This window comes from Protopterus annectens, chromosome 2.part1 (genome assembly GCF_019279795.1).
Source record: "Protopterus annectens isolate FY-2018-M chromosome 2.part1, PAN1.0, whole genome shotgun sequence".
In the NCBI taxonomy this organism is placed as follows: domain Eukaryota; kingdom Metazoa; phylum Chordata; order Ceratodontiformes; family Protopteridae; genus Protopterus; species Protopterus annectens.
Genome location: NC_056729.1, coordinates 581,556,186 through 581,575,928, shown reverse-complemented (window position 1 = coordinate 581,575,928; position 19,743 = coordinate 581,556,186). Strand labels below are relative to the sequence as shown.

Sequence of the window (19,743 nt, the reverse complement as noted above, 5' to 3'; positions counted from 1 at the left end):
TTTCATTTTGCTCCAACACCATTATGTAAGACATTTATGCATCTGTAGTGGCAGCAGATGTCACTGTTTGCACTCAGACATACACCACACACAGCAGCCTTGAAGCACAGAGGCAACTGATAAAACAATGAGCAGTGGTACACATTTTGGGAGTGAGAAGAAATTTATGTGACTCAACAGGAACTGAGTCCAGTCCTTCAGGAGGCCGTTTACATATCTAGGCTCTTGTCATTTCAGCGGTGAATTTTCCCTGACACAAAGTTCTTTGTGGCACATTGCACGTTGCAGCCATGAAATCAGATTCTGAAGCACTGCTTAAAATGCATTTTTGATGCACACTTGGTCATTTGCTATGAAACAGTTACAACCAGAAGTGAGACTGAGAGGCCTGCTGTCTAAAGGAGATATCTGCTGAAAGCCAGTGCCATACACATTTGGAATTTTACTGGCTCAGAATCTTGTGTGATAATGAATATATCTGGGAAGACACACATACTTCATGTATTTTTTCCCCAGTTAAAGATGGTAGCATACAGTTAGGACAGAAATACGTGACTTAAGAAAAAAATGATCGGGAGACTGTCAATACAATGTACAAATTGCAGTTTTGTCAATGTTGCCTGTTATGAATAGTGAATCAATAAATGCAAGAATATTGACAAGGAATATACATATTCAGAAAGATATAAAATAAAAAGGCATGATATATCAACTGCTGGAATCTACACTTACATTGGAATGGTCTTCACAGACACTATGCATTTGTCCCAAGAAGCCAAAAATAAATGCATGTAGGCTGGCTCTACACAAATATTAGAAGTCATAGAAAAGGAAGAAAAAGTAGTGAAGTGGGAGCACATGATAAGGCTGAAACAAGAACCCTCTCCAAAGATTGTTGGAGGGAAGGACTGTGGAGCACTTGCATTGCGGCTAAAATAACAATTTTTAGCATAAGATAGCATCACAGAGTCAGAGTGTCAGTAACAAATTCTAACAGGTTAGATATGGAACTTGCAGTAAGAATGTCTTGTCAGCACTGCCAGATTTTTAAGAATGTCTTACAAGTTATTTCTAGTGTACAGGCCTCACAATGTGCTAGTCTTGGAACTTGAGATAGCAGGAAAAAGTACAGTTGTGTAAGATCTTTCAATAACAGTAGATGTCTTTCTCTTAGCTGTTGCAGTATTCATTACAATAGGGATCCCCTGCCAAGAGAGGCCTGATGCCCAGCCAGTGTACCAAAGTCTTTAGGTTGATTTAAGGTACGCCGTACATTACATAGGTGCTCCTCGCATACTGTAAGGCACAAAGGTAACATCCGGACGTACCATCCTCAGAACTGAGAGCCCCAGCAGGAACACCAGTTCAAGGAGAAATTAGGTAATCAGTACATCTAGTAATGAAAGGGACCAGAGGGAGAAGGGAGAGAGTGAATACTGCAACAGTGAAGAGAAGGACATCTACTGTTATGGTAAGATCTTACAAAACTGTACTATGTCCTGCTATTTCACTGTTGCAGCATTCTTTACAATAGGAAGAGTGCCAAAGCTCATGTACAAGAGAGAGAGGAGGAAAGAACAGCAGAGCTCTCTAGGAACCCATGAAAGATGGCCCTAGCAAAACTAGCTCTAGATCTGGAAATTCTCTCTAACTTGTAGTGCTTGGTAAATGTATGCACATAAGTCCAAGTAGCTGCCTCAAGAATAGAGTTAGTATCCAAACCCTTGAAAAAAAGCACCAGAAGAAGCCACAGCTCTAGTAGAATGAAGCCTTAACAGGAGGAAGGCTCTTACCATGAAAGGAATAACAAAAAGAAATGGCTTTAGAAATCAGAGAAGAAACAGCTTGCTTGGACACAGCCAGTCCTAAAGACCTAGCATGAAAGGAAACAAAGAGCCAATCAGATGTATGAAAAGTCTTAGTCTTATCCAAATAAATCTGAGTTGTCTATGCACATCCATTGTGTGCAACACCTTCTCACTAACAGACTGCAGAGAAGGGAAAAGGTGGGCAAATGAATAGACTGATTAAGACAACTCATTCACCACGTTAGGCATAAAAGAAGGATTAGTACGAAGGGACACCCTGTCCTTATCTAACACTAAAAAAGGTGGGCAAGCTGCAAGGACTTGTAGTTCAGACACCCATCTGGCAGATGTAAGGGCTAACAAAAGTACAGTCTTCCAAGAACAATGCTATAACAAAGCTGAGGCAGCAGGCTCAAAAGGAGCCTGGAGCAATTTTTCTAAAACAAAATTAAGATCCCTGGGAGGAGGAATAGGCTTCCTGGGAGGCCTAATATATAGGATGCCTTTAAGGAATTACTTAGCTTCAAATCTAGAAGCTAAAGGATGTGATAAAAGCATACAAGCAGAAATAGCTGATAAGTGGGCCTTAACAGAAAAATAAGCCAACCCAGCAGGAAGCAGTTCACACAGATAAGAAAGAACCAAATGAATATCCACAGAATGTGGATCCAGGTTACGAGAAAGACACTAAACAGAAGACCTCTTACATTTGGATAAGTAAGACTTCCTAGTAGTGGGTTTTCTGGCCTCCTGCAGGACCCTAAGTACGTCCCCAGAAAAAAAGTTGTCTATGTGGAATCAAAATCTTATCACCCACACTGTCACTTGAAGACAGGTGGGGATGGATGAGAGATCTTTTCTCTTGTGTGAGTAGGTCCACCCTGTGAGGTACCTTGTGATGACTGCCCTTGGCTAAATACAGAAGAAGAGGGAACCAGTGCTGTCTCGGCCAAAAGGAAGTCACCAACAGATTTTGGGAGAATACTGTTGTATTTTGAACAGGACTTTTGGAATGAGGGGAAGGTGAAGGAAAGCATAAAGAAACATCCCTTTCCAAGAAAAAGAGAGAGCATCCACCTAACAAACCAGAGAAGCTGAGACTCCAACACAAATAGAGGAAGTTGTCTGTTCAGAATGGAGGCAAAAAGATACATTTCAGGAGTATACCACTGGTGGACAATGTCCAGAAACACATCCCTGTAAAGCATCCATTCATGGGACTGAGTTATGGTCCTGCTCAGAGAGTCTGCCACAGTGTCTTGACCTGAAGGAATGTAAATTGCCAGAAGAGTCACTTGATCCTGGATAGCTAGCTCCCACACTAGGAGTGCCAAATGGCAAAGAAGATAGGACCTTGTTGCCCCATTTGTTGACATACCACATCACTGTGATATTGTCTGTAAACATCTTAAGAGGTCCTGGGGAGAGGCTAGAATGAAAGGGCTGAAGAGCCAGCAGAAGAACTCATCTCTTTGACATTGATGTGGTCTTTCTGTTGATGAGGCAACCAGACTCCCTGCACCTTTAGGAAGCCAAACGCTTCTCCCCATCCCATGTCTGAAGCATATGTGAACAGTTCCTGATTGGGAAGAGGTAGACTGAGAGTCAACTGCTGAATCCATCACTAAAGTTCCTGCTTGAGACATGGAAGAAGAGGAACTAAAATTTTGAGGGGATGAGAATGCTGAAGCTAGTCTGACTTTAGAAACCACTGAAGTTTTCTCATGAGGATTTTGGCAAAAGGGAGCATAGGAATGCTAGAAGCCATGAACCCAGAGCTCTCAGAAATTTCCTTGCTGTTACTGAGGTCAGAGGAAGAAGGGATTGAAAAAAGGAAATGAGAGTTAGGGTCTTGGGAGGAGCCAGGGATGCCAGCATAGGAACTTTCTTGATCCTGCACTTCAGAAAGACAAGATCCTGAGTAGGAGTCAAAAAGGACTTCTTGAAATTTATAGTGAACCCCAAGATCTGCAGAAGGGAGGCGACAAAGTGAAGATTTTGCAACAAAGTCCCTGGAGTGGATGCCTAAAACAGGAGGTTGTCCAAGTAAGGAAAGACTTGGAGCTTCCTTAGCCTGCAAAGAGCAATTGCAGGAGCGAGGCATTTGGTGAATACCCTTGGGGCAGTAGAAAGGTAAAGCAGAGAACTGAAAATGCCAGGATGCAAAAAATAAATGTAAAAATTTCCTGAAAAGGGGAAGAATCGGGATATGAAGATAAGCATCCTTAAGGTCCAGAGGAACATTCTGGAGTAAAACCTCCTCCCCCTTTGAGAAACTGGAACTTTTTCAACAGTACCCTGAGTTAAGAGATCCCATTGCAACCCTGGAAAGGAGGACAGCTGTTTCTGAGGAGGATGAGGAATTCTCATAAACGGGGGGAGAGATTTCCAGACCATGAAATATCCTTGGTGGATAATGGACAGAACCCAGGAGTCCTGAGAATTCTTTAACGAAACAGGAAGAGGCAGAGAAAGATGAAAAATAAGAGGAATGTGGCTGGGAAGAATAGGATAGTCAGACAGCACCTGGTGTATCAGGAAAAGGATACTTCTGGGGCACAGTAGTCTGAGTTGCTTTAGCAGGAGGAGCCTGCTTACCACCTTTCTTGCCCTTGGGGGTAGGCGAGATTGCCAATGAACAAAGGCTGGCTTACTGGGGTAATTTCCCTGAAACTTAAACCAAAAACATGTTTATGTTCCTGTAAAGCCCTGTCCTTATCCTGAAGAAACATAAACAAAGTGGCAGCAGCTTCGCCAAACAAGTGTTTATTATCCAGAAGTTCAGAGGAGCATCCATCAACTTACCCTTAATATCATCAGGCAAAGGTTGAAACCGAAGCCAAGAATATCTCTACATCACAGAACCAAAAGCAACAGCCCTAGAGGAAGCATCTGCTGCATCATAACTACACTTGATGAAATGGTGAGCCACCTGGGAGGAAGTCCTTAACAGGGAAACAGCAGAAGTCTTCCCTTCAGAGTCACGAAGATCAGAAATTACCTGACAGGCCTGGGAAAGAAGAGCCAACATGTACCAGGACATATGGGTCTGATAACTGACCACCCTAAAAGCTAATGTAGCAGAGGTATAAACTATTTGTCCCAACCTTTCCATGGTTCTGCTATCTTTATCAAAAGGCAGTAACGTAGGAGAAGGAAGCAATTCAAAATATAATTTGATAAGTATATTTTTTGGCACTTCTTTCCAAAGTTCTACAGTATTCTAATTGCTTTTGCTTGATTGATTTAGATCATATTTGCTGGTTTCTGATCTGTGTTGAAAGTGTTATTTTTCTGAGTGGAAAGTGCTATTTTTCCCCCACCCTTAATCCTGCTCTGTTAAATACTGGCCAAACAACTTGTGTGTTTTATCTGATTGTCTCAAGGCTTGCTAGTATAATTAAGATTTCCTGTTTGTTGCCTCTGCATTTATTGCTTGAATCTAATTGAGTTCTGACTGACAGTGTTACAGAAACAACTCAGAATATAAACTGATAAGTATATTTTTTGGCACTTCTTTCCAAAGTTCTACAGTATCCTAATTGCTTTTGCTTGACTGATTTAGATCTATAATATCTGCTGGCTTCTGATCTGTGTTGAAAGTGCTATTTTTCCCCCACCCAGTCCTCCCTATTGGTGTTTTCTTTTTATACTTGGTGGCTTTGCAATTGCCGTCCCTACTGTATATTTGATCTGTGACACTTCTCCCAGTCCAGTGTCTTTAGCTCATTCTACCTAATACGGAGAGAAAAAAAATTTTTTTTTCACTTTATTCATCTGCTTACTGTGTTTGTGTTTCTTCCTCCTTTATTACTTATTTTGCTCTTGCTGTCTGTTCTTAAAAGTACTTAATAGCATTTATTCTGCTGCATTTATTACCGCTTGTTAGTAGCCGATTAAATTGTAACTGTTATTCTAAGCCTTTGGATTACGCACTTGGGCTTTAGACCAGTTGTTTCACATTAGGAAGGTTTGTGGTCTGCACTGTTGTGGCAGGACAGGAAGCTTACATCCCTCTGAGTTAGGAGTTGCTGATTGAAGGCTTAGTGTCTGTTCTAAAGTGTATTAGTTCTGGTTTAAGCACTTGGGCTTTGGGCCAGTTTATTTTACATTAAGAAGGTGTGGTCTGCGCTCTTGTGGGAGGTTGGATTCTGCCCTTCTGAGCTGGGAATTTCTGGTCACAGGCTTATTGTGCCTGTTATTTGAACTGTTTCTTTCTGAAATTGGTGCGCCTTGTTGCTGCAGCATAGACCAGATTCAGGCCTGCTGAATCTAGCTTTGTTTGTATAACTTGAGCACCGAACCAGGCCATCTTTTTTTGGAGAAGGTTCCCCTGCACCCTAGCAGCAGGAGTATGCAGTTAGAACTTGTCTGATTGAAGACTGCTGGAGCAGGGCTCAGTTTTGAGCTTTTTTTCTGGTTAATTGGGTAACTTGTTTAAATCAGTTGTTCGTTTTCTATTGTTTTGTTGTTGTTGTTGTGTCTTTCAGCTTTTTCCTGGTTAGGGGTCGCCACAGCAGAACTCCAGTCCGCTAATGATTGGCAGTTGATTTTTACATGCCGAGTTGCCAGCCCTGACGCACAACCTTCAACGAAGGTACGCCCATTCACGCATGTCTCCACGCAGAAGACGCTCTAGCTGAAAATCAAACTGGACGGCATCTTACTGTGAGGCGACAACACTACTGCAGCACCACCACCGCAGTCCTTTCTATTGTTTTATATATATAAAAATATAAAAAAAACTGCATTCTATTCATCTGCTTTTACTGTATTTGTGTTTCTTCCTACTTTATTACTAGTGGCATTGACTACAACTCTGATCTGAGACATACAACAATAAGTATCCTTTTCTGTGCATTTAAAGAGTTTTTTTTTTATTGTATCTGCTTTATTTTCTGAAAAAAACAAAAATATACTTGTTTCCCGCCTTTCTAAACTAGTATAGTCCAGTTTTCAGGTTAAGTGCTGAATTCAGGGCTGTGTTACAAATCTCTGTGTTTGCCCATACCTTACTTGGCTAGAAGGAAGTTTCTCTGTTCACCTGTGGGAGAGGGGAGCTTTGAGCAGCCTATCTGTCCCTGGAGGAGTGGCTTCAGCCCAGAAATTAGTAGTTTATTGGTCATTTTGGGCTAATTTCTATCTCTTTTATTTCCCTGCTATAAATACCACCGCATTTGCCCAATTTTGCACGCGAGGAAGCGCCGGTTAGCTAGGGTATAACTATTCCTGGCTCCACAAAGTCTCTTCTTCAATTTTTCCCTTGGAACTAAGCAAACTTTCAACTTAAGCACTCAAGCCATTCATTTCTCAGGCCAGCACTTGCTCAAAACTTATAGCAAGCACTTATAAATGCTAGCACAAGACCCTCCTATACTGTACAGAAGAACAAGGCTCTCTATTCAACCTTACCAGCCATTCAGTAAAATAGTTCACTGTACCTATCCAGGCATGTCCAAAGGGCAGTTTCAGGCATACTCTCCAGTCCAACTGGTGAATCTGGGCATTTTGAGGCAATGTTACAACTGCCTCATGTACACAGACAACTCTTTCCTCCTACCACCAAACACTAATACATGTGAGAGATGCAATTATACAGCCAAACTGGAGGCTAAGCTCTCTCAACCCAAGGCTGGATCAGACAGTCAAGAGGAGAAGGGAAATACTTGCATCACACCACCAGTCTCACAAAGACCCATTAAACCAGCATTGGCAAAAAAATACACATAAATACACAAAAACATACTCGAATGCTCTAAATAAAAATCTGCTAAAGCAACAGAGACCTCCAAAGCAGAGATCCAAGCAACCTCCACCCTCCAACACAAATCATGAAACACATACTTCACAAAACCAGTGTGTCATGCAATCACAGCCCTTAAGGCAAAATAACATACCCAACATACTAGTAATAGGTGACTCTATAGTCAGGCACACTGACTTCCCACTCACTAGGCTGAATAAGTAGAAGGTTACTGTTGGCTGCCTGTCGGGTGCCAGGATCTGCCACATAACACAAGCACTCAGGTCACTCCAAAACAAGTCCAAATATGACACTGTCATTGTCCATGTTGGTATGAATGACCTGAGCTGTACCTCCCTGGACTACATGAAAAGAGACATGGAAGAGCTCTCTGATCTTGTAGCCCAGGTTGGTATGACCTTGACCCTGAGTAGCATCCTGCCATCACCAAGAATGATACCACAGTATAAAGAAAACATTATCAATTTCAACAATTGGCTAAGTTTCTGGTGTCATTCAAAGGGGATCCAGTATCTGTCCACCTGGGATGACATGCTCGACAAGCCATGCTGCATCACTAGAAATGGGTTGCACCTGTCACCCTTAGGCTTTTGAATACTGGCCAAGGCTCTTGCCACCCCCATAGTGCCTTTTTTAGGCAAGGCTCAAAAGACAAACCCACCGCCATAAATAGCACAAGTAACAAAAAACTGAGGGTAATGCTACTCAATGCCAGAAATTTAAACCTAAAAATGCACACACTCGAGGCACTCCTCAGTATGGAGAAAACTGATATATGTGCAGTAACAGAAACCTGGTTTAAGGCTCCAGAGAGCACCCTAGCACTACCAGGCTACAAATTATACCATATATTTCAGCCACAGAACCCAGTCCAAAATACAAAAGGCGGGGCGTATCCATATTCATCAAGGATACCCACACCTCCAGGTTAGTGGCACAGCACTATGCTTCAGAGGTCATCCACATGCAACTAACAATGAGCAAAACTGCAATTCAAATTGTAACTTGCTACAGATCACCCACCATGTCCCAGGACCCCCATTCCGCATTTCTGGAAACACTGGGAAATATAAAGGTCCTACCAAACACCCTAATATTGGGTGATTTCAATTTTCCATACATTAATTGGGAGAACTACTCAAGTACTAACTCCCTTGCCCAACATTTTCTAGAATTTATAAACTCAAACGCCCTGGATTAACTGGTCAACACTCCCACCAGAGGTGACAACATATTGGACCTGGTCATCACCAACATGGGCAACCGGTGCTCCACACCGGAGGTCAATCCCTCACTGGTTAGATCTGGCCATAAACAAATCACTTTGGATATCCACATTCCGCCCCCACCCCCGGACAAAGAAACCACTGTGAAAAACTTTTCAAAAGCAAACTTCACATTACTTAACACCGAGGTGGAAAGTTTCAAAGCCCCCATGCTAAAGGATAACATTGTCCAAGCTGCAAAATCCTTTATTAATGTATTCTATGGGCACCTACAAGAATGCATGGATTGTGCTATCCCAAGCAAAACCAAGACTCACTCCTCCAAAAAAAGGAAACCAGTCTGGTGGACTCCTGCCATAAACAAGCTATACAACAGAAGGAGGAAACTAGTACAGAAAAGAGTAAAATCCCAAGAAGGGAAGATATCCCTGATCAGTATCAGCAAGAAACTACGATCCCTCATAAAATCATCCAAGGCGAGTTTCGAAAAAAAAAATTGCCAAGGACTCCAAAGATAACCACAAGGCATTCTTTAGCTATGTCAAGAATCTAAGTGGCAATGCACAGATCTGCTCGGAGTTAGTGCAGAATGGTACAAAATACACTGAACCGACCGATATTGCCAACATCCTGGCAGACAGGTTCAGCGTAAACTTTACCCCCTCTCACCCCCAAAAGGGCCCATAACCATACCAGAAGAATGTAGAGCTCCTGAAATCACAGACACTCAGGTTAAAACAGCCCTCTCCAAAGCCAAAAAACACAGCATCAATGGGACCAGACGGTGTCCCAGGCTGCATTTTACACGAGCTCAGAGATGAACTAACCCCTCACCTAAACACATTGTTCAAACTCAGCCTCTCCACAGGTTACGTGCCATAGAGTGGCGCACAGCAACGGTTATTCCACTACACAAAGGTGAAGCCACAACAGACCCTGGGAGCTATCGCCCTATAAGCCTGACTAGCTTGGTCTGCAAGGCTATGGAGTGCATCATCATGGAACTCATTAACAGAGACATTGGGAACCTCCAAACACTGGACCCTACCCAGTTCGGCTTTGTTAAGGGCAGATCATGCCTCCTAAACCTGGTGGACTTCTTTGAGACAATTACCAAGGCTATAGATGAGGGAACGGTGGTACACACAGCCTACCTAGACCTCGCAAAGGCCTTTGACACCATTCCCCATTCTGGAATTATAGACAAGCTCACCAGCCTGAACATAAACCCCTACATCACAAGATGGGTTGCTAACTGGCTCACAGACAGAACCCATATGGTAAGAGTTGTGGGAGCTAAGTCTGACTCTAAACCGGTTACAAGTAGCGTTCCCCAGCGCTCAGTCCTAGGACCCCTCCTGTTTGGCATATACTTCTCAGAGGTACAGGCAAGCACAGGAGGACTTTGGCTGACCAAGTTCGCAGATGACTGCAAACTGGGGGCTATAATTGACTCTCCGGCTGACACAGACATCCTCCAAAAGGGTCTGACTGAGACAGACACCTGGTGTCAAAATCATGGCCTCAAGCTAAATGCCAAAAAGTGCATAGTCATCCCCTTTGGAAAAAACAAAGTACCCACAAACTACCACATAGTTGATAGTCCCCTAAATACAAAAGACGTAATAAGGGATCTGGGGACCCAAGTAGATAGTAAACTCCCCTTTAATAATCACATTGCCAAAATGGTTAGAAAATCCTTCTACATGGCACACCTTATCACAAAAGGCTTCACATCCAGATCAAAAGAGGTCATTGTGCCCCTCTACTCATTGCTCATCAGACCCATCATAGAGCCCATTTGGGATGTATCTTACACCTGCAACAGCTGGAAAGACCACAGAAGTACCTCACCAAGAGGATCACTGGCCTCAAACAGATGCCCTATGCAGCTCGACTGAAGAAACTCCAGCTGTACTCGGTTGCATACCACCTACTCAGAGGTGATCTCTGCCTGATATACAAGGCCATGTCCAACCCAGAACTGATGGACATGCTCCACCTAAAGAAAAGCTTATCCACTCGAGCCACACGCTCTAGGGATCTAAACCTAACCACAACAATAAATAGGATGTGCTGGAGGGATAGATTCCTGTCACAGAGACTTCCCATGCTTTGGAACAAGATTCCAATCTACATTAGGCAGAGCTCCTCGCTAACACTCTTCAAGAGAAACCTTGATGAGTGGATGGGAAACAGAAAGTTTACTCCGGGGATCACTTCAGTGGCTCTGCTGGACAGAGGCACAGGGAACTAATCTAAGGGGGCAGCGAAAGCCAACACATTCTGGCTAGGCTTATAAATGCCTTCAGGCAGATAGCATAGTACCTACCTATGAACCTATGAACCTAATTGAGATGGCTTGCCAGAAGCCATTGACACCACCGAGAGGTCACCAGAAGGGCACTTGTACAGAAATGTACAGTCCTCAGGCACCCTATAAAACCTATCAGGTTTTTTGGGGTTAGGGGTCTGGGAGTCAGGAGCCTTAGAAGCATTAGACAACTCACCCAACAAATCAGCCAAAACAGGAGGGACAGCAGAAGATCTGGGGGAATACATTTGCAGCAGCACATAATACCTTTTCTGTACTTCAGAAACCTGAGCACAATTCCACTTAAAAAACTCCATCATTCTAGAGATTGTGTCCCCAAAAGAAATTTCCTCAAAAGGAGTATCAGAACTAGTAGATTCCTCTTCCTCAGACCCATACTCTAAAAGAGCAAGAATCTGAGAGGAGTAAGCAAGACATTCCACATCTGAATCCACATCCTCCTCCTCCTCTGAGGAATCCTGTTCCATGGGTCTTTTAAGGGGAGCACAGGACCAAGGAAGAGCTGGGAAAGAAACTCCCTGGGGAGGTTTTAAAGCCATCAAACCATTAAACAACCTCTGAGTGATATGTTGCCATTCACTCTGTGGGTCCTTAGGAGCTGGAGTAATATGTTAAGTTTTCTACTTTTTTTTTAGGAGGATGTCCCCCTTATGAAATATAAAAGGCTCCGACCCCAGACAGCATTCAATAATTGTAGTAAGAATTTCTTCTCAGTCTAAAATTTGAGGAACACCCCTAGGCCCCTAAGAAATAATCAGCCACAGTTCACCCTTCATGTCCGATGTGGACATCTGTAAGGCCTCCAAGGACATGCGTAAGATTGGATCTCCACCTACCTCCAAAACGGTCATGGCCGAAGAATCCAGTGATGGAGCCAGCTGAACCTGCAGGCTTTCACTTACCTTGGGAGAGACGTCCAGCAGAGGCTGTACAGCAAAATAATTCAACCTAGATTTATCGGCCTTCTTCTTCATGGATGGCTGCCCCTTGGAGTGGGAAGTCCCTTCCATTGTGTCTTTAGTTAAAAGCTTAAGATGTTGATTCTCCAGATACAAATCCAAAGAAGAAAGACTACTACGGAGGGTCTTGGGAACACAAGCCTGACAGATTGAACAGGATGTATGATCATGGGATAGCACAGAGGCAAAACAAGTACTGCTCATGATGGTCTTTATGGAGGATCTGTCTCCCACACTAGCATTTACCCTTCTAAAATGACAAGAAATCCCACAAGCAATAAAAAATAAAAAGAAAGATAAGATACAATAAAACCCAATGGTGCAATTATCTGCAATGGCTTGGGGAACCAACAATGGAACGGGAGTTCAGACCAATGATCAACAGACTGGTGGCAAAGAAGTTCTGAGGATGGTACAATTCTACACAAAGAGAATACGTATGATGTACAGCGTACCTTAAAGTAAGGCTTTGGTATGCTGGCTGGTCATCAGGCTGCCCTTGGCAGGGGATCCCTATTGTAAGAAATACTGCAACAGTGAAATGGCAGAACGTCTCTTGGAAGAACTTCATGTTGACCAGGATCAAACACTGGAATGGTTAAGGAGAGGTGAATTTAAACCAAAAGATAAAAGGTTAATATTGGTGGCCCAAGATAGTGGACTACGTACACATTGGTTTACAAAGTCTATTGAACATGTGGGAGAAATAGACAAATGTAGGTTTTGTTAAAACAGAATTGGAAACAGTCACACCTCTTGTTGCTGGTTGCTACATCCTAATGGCAGAAGGACTGTATACTGAAAGGCATTATAAAGTGGCAAGACTGTTGGACTGGGGATTGTGCAAACATTATAATGTAATATTATAATATTGAAGTAGTTGATAAAACACTGGAAACATGAGCCACAAAGCATTACAGAAAATTATGAAGTTTATATCACATGGGATCACCCATTACCAACAGTTCAAAAAATAGATGCAAGAAAACCAGATAAAGTAGTCCATGAAAAGAAGACAAAAGTAGCAATGAAACTGACACACCTAGTGACTACACTATCTTACATACAGAGAGACACAAAGTCATAAAATACCAGGATTTGCAGGCAGAAACGAGGGTAATGTGGAAGGATACCCAGACAGTTCCAATAGTATACTAGCAGCAAGGGGTCTTACAAAAAAGAATTTATAAGTTACTGATACATATAACTCTGTATGAATTGCAGGAGGAGTCATTACTGGGCACATTGTGGGTGCTGCAAAGAGCACTTCTGGCTAACATCAAAGACTGAAACAATACTAATTTCATGAACTGTAATAATACTTTGACTTAGGAGTAGGGTCCATTCCCATCATGGCATTAGAGACCCAAAAGACTTGGAGAAATTAAAAAAAGTGAAGCCAAAAGATATAGCTTACTTACCCGTCGACAAATTCAGCTCCAACTTTACCCTTTTCTTCCCATCGACCTTCCCTCAGGAAATATCAAATATAACTCCATCTACTACCACTAGGGAACAGGTCCTTAGTGCTCTTTCTAAGGCCAAGAACACTGCATCAGTGGGCCCAGACAATATCCCAGGATGCCTTCTAAATAGCGTGAAACATAACCTATCAGGTCCTCTGAAATTGCTACTTAACTGTACCCTCTAAACAGGCTTCATGTCTCATGAATGGAGAACAGCAACAGTCATTCCTCTGCACAAAGGCAGACCACCTACAGACCATGGAAAATACAAACCCATAAGTCTCCCTACTCTCATATGCAAAGCCATGCAAAAAATAGTCATGCAAATGATCAGTAATGACATAGGAAACCTCCAGACACTAGAGCCAGCCAAATTTAGTTTCATCAAGGGCAGGTCCTAGTCCTAGTGGATTTGTCAGAGAAGGTCACCAATGCAATGGGGATGAGGGAAAAACAGTTCACATTCCTACCTTGAACTGGCCAAGGTATTTGACAACAATCCCACACTTGGGAATTGTTGACAAACTTAAGAGGTTAGGTACAAACCCTTATATCACTGGTAGATAGCTAGCTGCCTCATGGACAGGACCCATAAGTTAAAAATGGGGACTCAACCTCTACAAAGATGCCAGTCACAAGTGGAGTCCCTCAGGGATCAGTCCTTGGACAGCTCCTTTTTGGCATTTACTTCTCAGAAATCAAGGCCAATGTCAGTGGTCTCTGGCTGACTAAATTTGCAGATGGTTGCAGATTAGGAGCTGTTATTGAATCTCACACTGACACAAATGTTCTCCAGGAGGGGCTGACACAGATAAGCAACTGGTGCCAGAGTCATGGTCTAAAACTAAATGCCAAGAAATGCATAATAGTATCCTTCAGGCAAACATCCACCCCTGGTAGCTATCATACTGACAACACATCCCTAAGAGCTGACCCAGTAGTCAGGGTCTTGGGGACACACAGACTCGAGCCTTTGACCATCACATGTAGTAGTGAGGAAATCATTCTATGTTGTGTAACTTATAAACAAAGGTATGGCATCTAGGTACAAGGAAGTCATTGATTCACTGTACTCCGCATTCAACAGACATATCATTGAGTACAATGCCCCCCTTTGATATGTACCTAACCAGGCACATCCAACAACTGGAACGTCCACAGAAGTTCTCACTAAAAGAACAAGTAACATGTGCTATGCAGACCACCTCAAGGCCCTATCCCAGTATTCTATCTTCTATAGGCTGTTGAGGGAGATCTATACCTGGCATACAAGGCATTGTCAGACGCCACTCTGTTGGACCCCATGCATATCTGTAAAAACAAACAGCACCAGAAATACCTGTTCTAAAGACTGAAACCTTGCCTGTGATATAAATAGGTCCCACTGGAGAGACAGGTATGTATCCCAGAGACTACCCCTTTTCTGGAACAGGCTCTCCATCTATGTGAAGCAAAGTTCCTCCATATCCCAATTCAAGTGTAAATTTGACAACTGGATGGGGAACAGGAAATTCATCCCTGGTTTGGCAAATATGTCCCTAATGGATACAGGGGCAGCATGTAAATTGTTGATCTCTCAGCCCCTGCTTGTAAATGTTTTACCTCGCAAGACCCTGTTTACACTTATCACGGGTACCAGAACTTGCCAGAGATTTGTGATTCATGGCTAGGCTTAAAAAGGCCCTTGTGGTCATTAGCCTAGTAAACAGCTATGAACATATGAACCTGAACAAAGCTCATCTTAAAAACTGCTGTAACAGTACTATTTCTACTTTGTCTCCCCTCAAAGTTTCCAAGACTAAATGGATCTTTTTGTTAAACATTTCCATCTAATGTTTTGTTTTTTAAAGTCGCATATACTGAAAATTAAAACGGTACTTCTTTCTCTGGAAGAATGCTTGCAAATCTATTCTTGATTATGCTTATATGTACAAATGTATAAGGTGATATATTAGAGGATGTAGATTTCTCTAAGTAAAATGAATCAGTATTACACATAGTTAAGAGTAGCTCTTTGGAAATAAACACTTGGCTAGCAAACAAAAAACTAGTTCAGAACAGATTTTAGTAAGAACAAACACTTTATAGTACTTGTAAAATAAACAGCAAACTTTACACATTCTTTGCTATAAATTCAAAGGACACATATTCATCCTGTCATGGACAGTGAAAAAAAGATGTGATAAAACATTTAGCTGGGCCAAATGACAGCTAATGTTTATCATTACTTTCCCCCAGGTCATCAATGTTTATCACCATGTTGTCCATGTCATCAGTCCTAGTAACAAAAAATGGAAAAAGCTTCAAATTGAGAACACCAAAATTTTACACAGAAACCTAACACAAATCATCACATAAATCAAACCCTTAGAAATGAACTGTATCAATATTAGGAAAAAAGTAAAATTAAAATAAAAAGTAAACTTCAATTGACTAGTAACAAAATGGCATTATTAAAAAATCAAACTAATTTAAAAAATCTACACAATATCACAGTAGCCTGAAAAAAAAAAAAAAAAAAAAAAAAAAAAATATATATATATATATATATATATATATATATAAAAACTATCCTATAAAAACTCCAAATAATATCATAATCCTTACAAGTCTACTAACACCTTACCACAGAATTAAAAAAAATAAGCTATGTACTTACCATAACGTTCCATGTGAGTTGTTCATCTCGCCTTCATTCTTTACTGATGGGTTCGGAGCTGATCCCTCGGCTCCAATGCGGCCAATAGCAAAGCTCGAGGTCAAGTCCCTATGCCATGATGCACCTGGAATTACCTCAGATCTTGTTTGCTGCATATAACAATACCATATGACATTTTTTCACTCCCAAGAGAAAGGTATAGAAGGATTGAGTAACCAGGATGGATCCAGCATCTCGGTCATCTATCAGCCCAGGATGGGGTAGGCGGGAGGGACGTAAGAATGAAGGCGAGATGAACAACTCACATGGAATGTTATGGTAAGTACATAACTTCATTATGTGAAGTTGTTCAATCTCGCTGTTCATTCTTTACTGATGGGTAGCATCCCAAGCACCATCAATCTCGGGTGGCTCACGGGAGTATATTTCTCAGGACCGTGGATCCAAAGGAGGCCCTGTCCCTGGAGGCCTTGTCAACTTTGTAATGAGTGATAAAGGTATGAGGTTTTGACAGAGTGGCTGCTGCACAAATGTTATCAACGGGAAGTCTGGCAGAAAAGGCAGATGATGTAGAAACTGCTCTGGTTGAGTGAGCCTTAATCTTATGTTGCAAAGGCATACTGGCAGCTGAATAGGCAAAGTGATACAATCAGATAACCATTAAGACAGAGTTGTTTTAGCCACTGGTCTCACCTTCCTGGAGTCTGAAAATGAAACGAAAAGCTAGTCTGATTTTCTGAAATCTTTTGTTCTATCCAAATAAAATCTGAGCTGTCTGTGAACATCAAGTTTTGCAGCATATACTCTAAACTGTTAGAATGGTTGGGGAAGAAGACTGACAAATCAATAACTTGGTTGAGATTGGTTTAAGTGCAAACTTTAGGCAAGAATGAGGGATTTCTTTTAAGTGAGACTCTGCCAGCATGGAATATCAAATAGGGAGGCTTGATGGATAAAGCCTGAAGGTCTGACACTCTGCAGGCAGAAGTAATAGCTAGCAGGAAGATGGTCTTCCAAGACAAAAATTTGAGATCACAAGATGAGGCTGGTTCAAATGGTGGAAGAATTATGTGGGAAAGCATAAATTTAGGTTCCATGGAGAATAGGGAGATTTCACAGGTGGTCTAATATGAAAAGTCCCTTTGAGAATGGCTTTGGATAACTAGTGAGACATGATATTCAATCCTTCAAATCCAAGATGAAAATTAGAAATAGCAGCCAATTGAACCCGAACTGTTGCTGCTGCAGCTCCTTTGTTAAAAATTATAGTCAAGAACTCTAAGATGGAAAGATGGAGGCCATAGGAGCTTGGTAAGGATCAATATTATTTTTAGAGGCCCATATAGAAAATTGTTTCCATTTGTTTTGTTAAGATATAGCTTCCTAGTAGAAGATTTATGAGAAGACAAAAGGATCTGTTTTGTCTCACTGGAGAGGTTATGGAAGCTGTCAGCTTCAGGGACTGCAGAGAGGGATGAAGATCCCAAGATGGGTGCGTCAGAAGGTCTGGAACTGGGCCCAGAATCCAAGGATCTTCCAAAAGATGAAGTCGAAGGAAGGGGAACCAAATCTGACAAGGCCAATGAGGGGCTATTAGAATGATGGCCCTTTCTATGGTTTTCGCTTTCTGTAGAACCTTGGGTATCAACGGGATTCATGGAAATGCATAGAGGAGACTCGGACACCAATCGTGTACGAGTGTGTCCCTTGGGGCTTCTCCCGAAGGGGGAATCAGGGCAAAGTAGCTTCTGCATTTCATGTTCATGTGACTGGCAAAAATGTCGTAGCAAGGCTGGCCCCACCTGCGGAATATCCTGTCCGCTACTCCCTTCTTGAGGGACCAGTCGTTGGGCAACAAGATTCCCCTGCTCAGTTTGTCTGCTATCATGTTGGATTTCCCCGGGATGTGCGTTGCCAACAGAAAGCGCTGGGTGGAAACAGCCCACTGCCAAACTCTGAAAGCTTCGTGACAAAGGGGTTAAGACCTGGTTCTTCTTGTTTGTTCAAATACCAGGCCACCGACATGTTGTCTGTCTGGATCGCAATCATACCCAGAGAAAGAGAGTCCTGAAAGTACTGCAACGCCAAAAGTACTGCTCTCATCTCCAGGACATTGATATGCAGATGTGTCTCTTGATTGGTCCATGTGCCTTGGGCAGTCTTTCCCTGAAAATGCCCCCCCCCCCACCCTATCAGAGAAGCGTCCGTGGTCACTGTGGCTGCTGGAGGGGGTAGCACAAATGGGCATCCTATCATGACATGAAGTGAGATCAACCACCACTCAAGGTCCTTTTTGCAAAAATTTGTGATCATTATAGTGTGAGTCATGGGGAGCTCTTGGTAAGACCACTGAGTGAACAACAGCCATTGTAGTATCCACATGTGCATACGAGCTAGTGGTATGGCTAGAATTGCTGCTGCCATCATGCCTAATAATTTCAGAACTTCTGATGCTGGTGCTCTGTCTTTTGATATCAGAATGCTGACATGCTGACAAAGAAGAAAGACTCTTTCTATTGGAAGCCTTAGTTTGATGGAGGTGGTGTCCAACTCTGCCCCGATAAAAATGATATGCTGCGATGACAACAAGGCAGATTTTTCTGAGTTGATTGTAATGCTCAGATGATTGCAGAGTGACAGAGTGGACTCCCTGACCTGAATGAGTTGATGCCTGGTGGTGGTGGTAAGGAGACAATCGTCTAGGTACGGAAACACCTGGAATCCTAGACACCTCAGGTGAGCTGTGACCACTGCCATGCATTTGTTGAACACTCTGGGGGCTGTAGTGAGACCAAAGGGCATGGCTCGATACTGGTAATGATTGGCTCCCAGTCAGAAGCGCAGGTGATCCCTGGATGGTCTGGCCATTTTTATGTGGCAATACGCATCCTTGAGATCTATCGAGCACATCCAACTGTCTTTCCCTAAGAAGGGAAGAGTAGACTGAAGCATGACCATCTGAAACTTCTCTTTCTTTATGTATTGGTTCAGTCTGCTGAGGTCCAATATGGGTCTCTAGTCCCCCATCTTCTTTGGAACCAAAAAGAATCTTGAGTAATTTCCGGATCCCGTCTGGTCTGCTGGGACTGGTTGGATGACTCTTTTTCTTAGCAACGTTTGGACCTTTATTGTTGCCTGTTCCCTGTAACTGGGTGGAACGCCTGGGAGTTTTCTTATGATTGGAGGGGGTGTGATGAATGCAATGAAGTATCCTCTGGAAATGATACTTTGTAGCCAGCTGTCTTTTGTTATTTTGAGCCAGGCATCTGAGTGCAAAGATAAGCAACCCCCGACTGCCTCAAGAGCAGGACAGTCAGGCCTCCTCTCAGGAGCACTGGTAGGGCTTCCCAGAGAAGTGATCTCTGTCACCCTGGTGTTGCGGACCCCCTCTGCCATGAAGGTGGCATCTTCCATTATTGCCCTTTCCTCTGCCCCTGGAGGGGGGTTCAACATGTGTGTCCTGAAAGGCTCCTTGGGCTTTTTGGAACCACATTCTTTTCCCCCTTTGACCTTTAGGGTAGGGGTG

General features: G+C 42.7%; 1 protein-coding gene across 1 annotated transcript in view; it reads right to left on the bottom strand.

Annotated features, from left to right (window-relative positions):
* Positions 1–19,743, bottom strand: part of LOC122794867 (protein ABHD1-like) — a 406,644-nt gene that overhangs the window by 52,232 nt on the left and 334,669 nt on the right. The window lies entirely within an intron of this gene.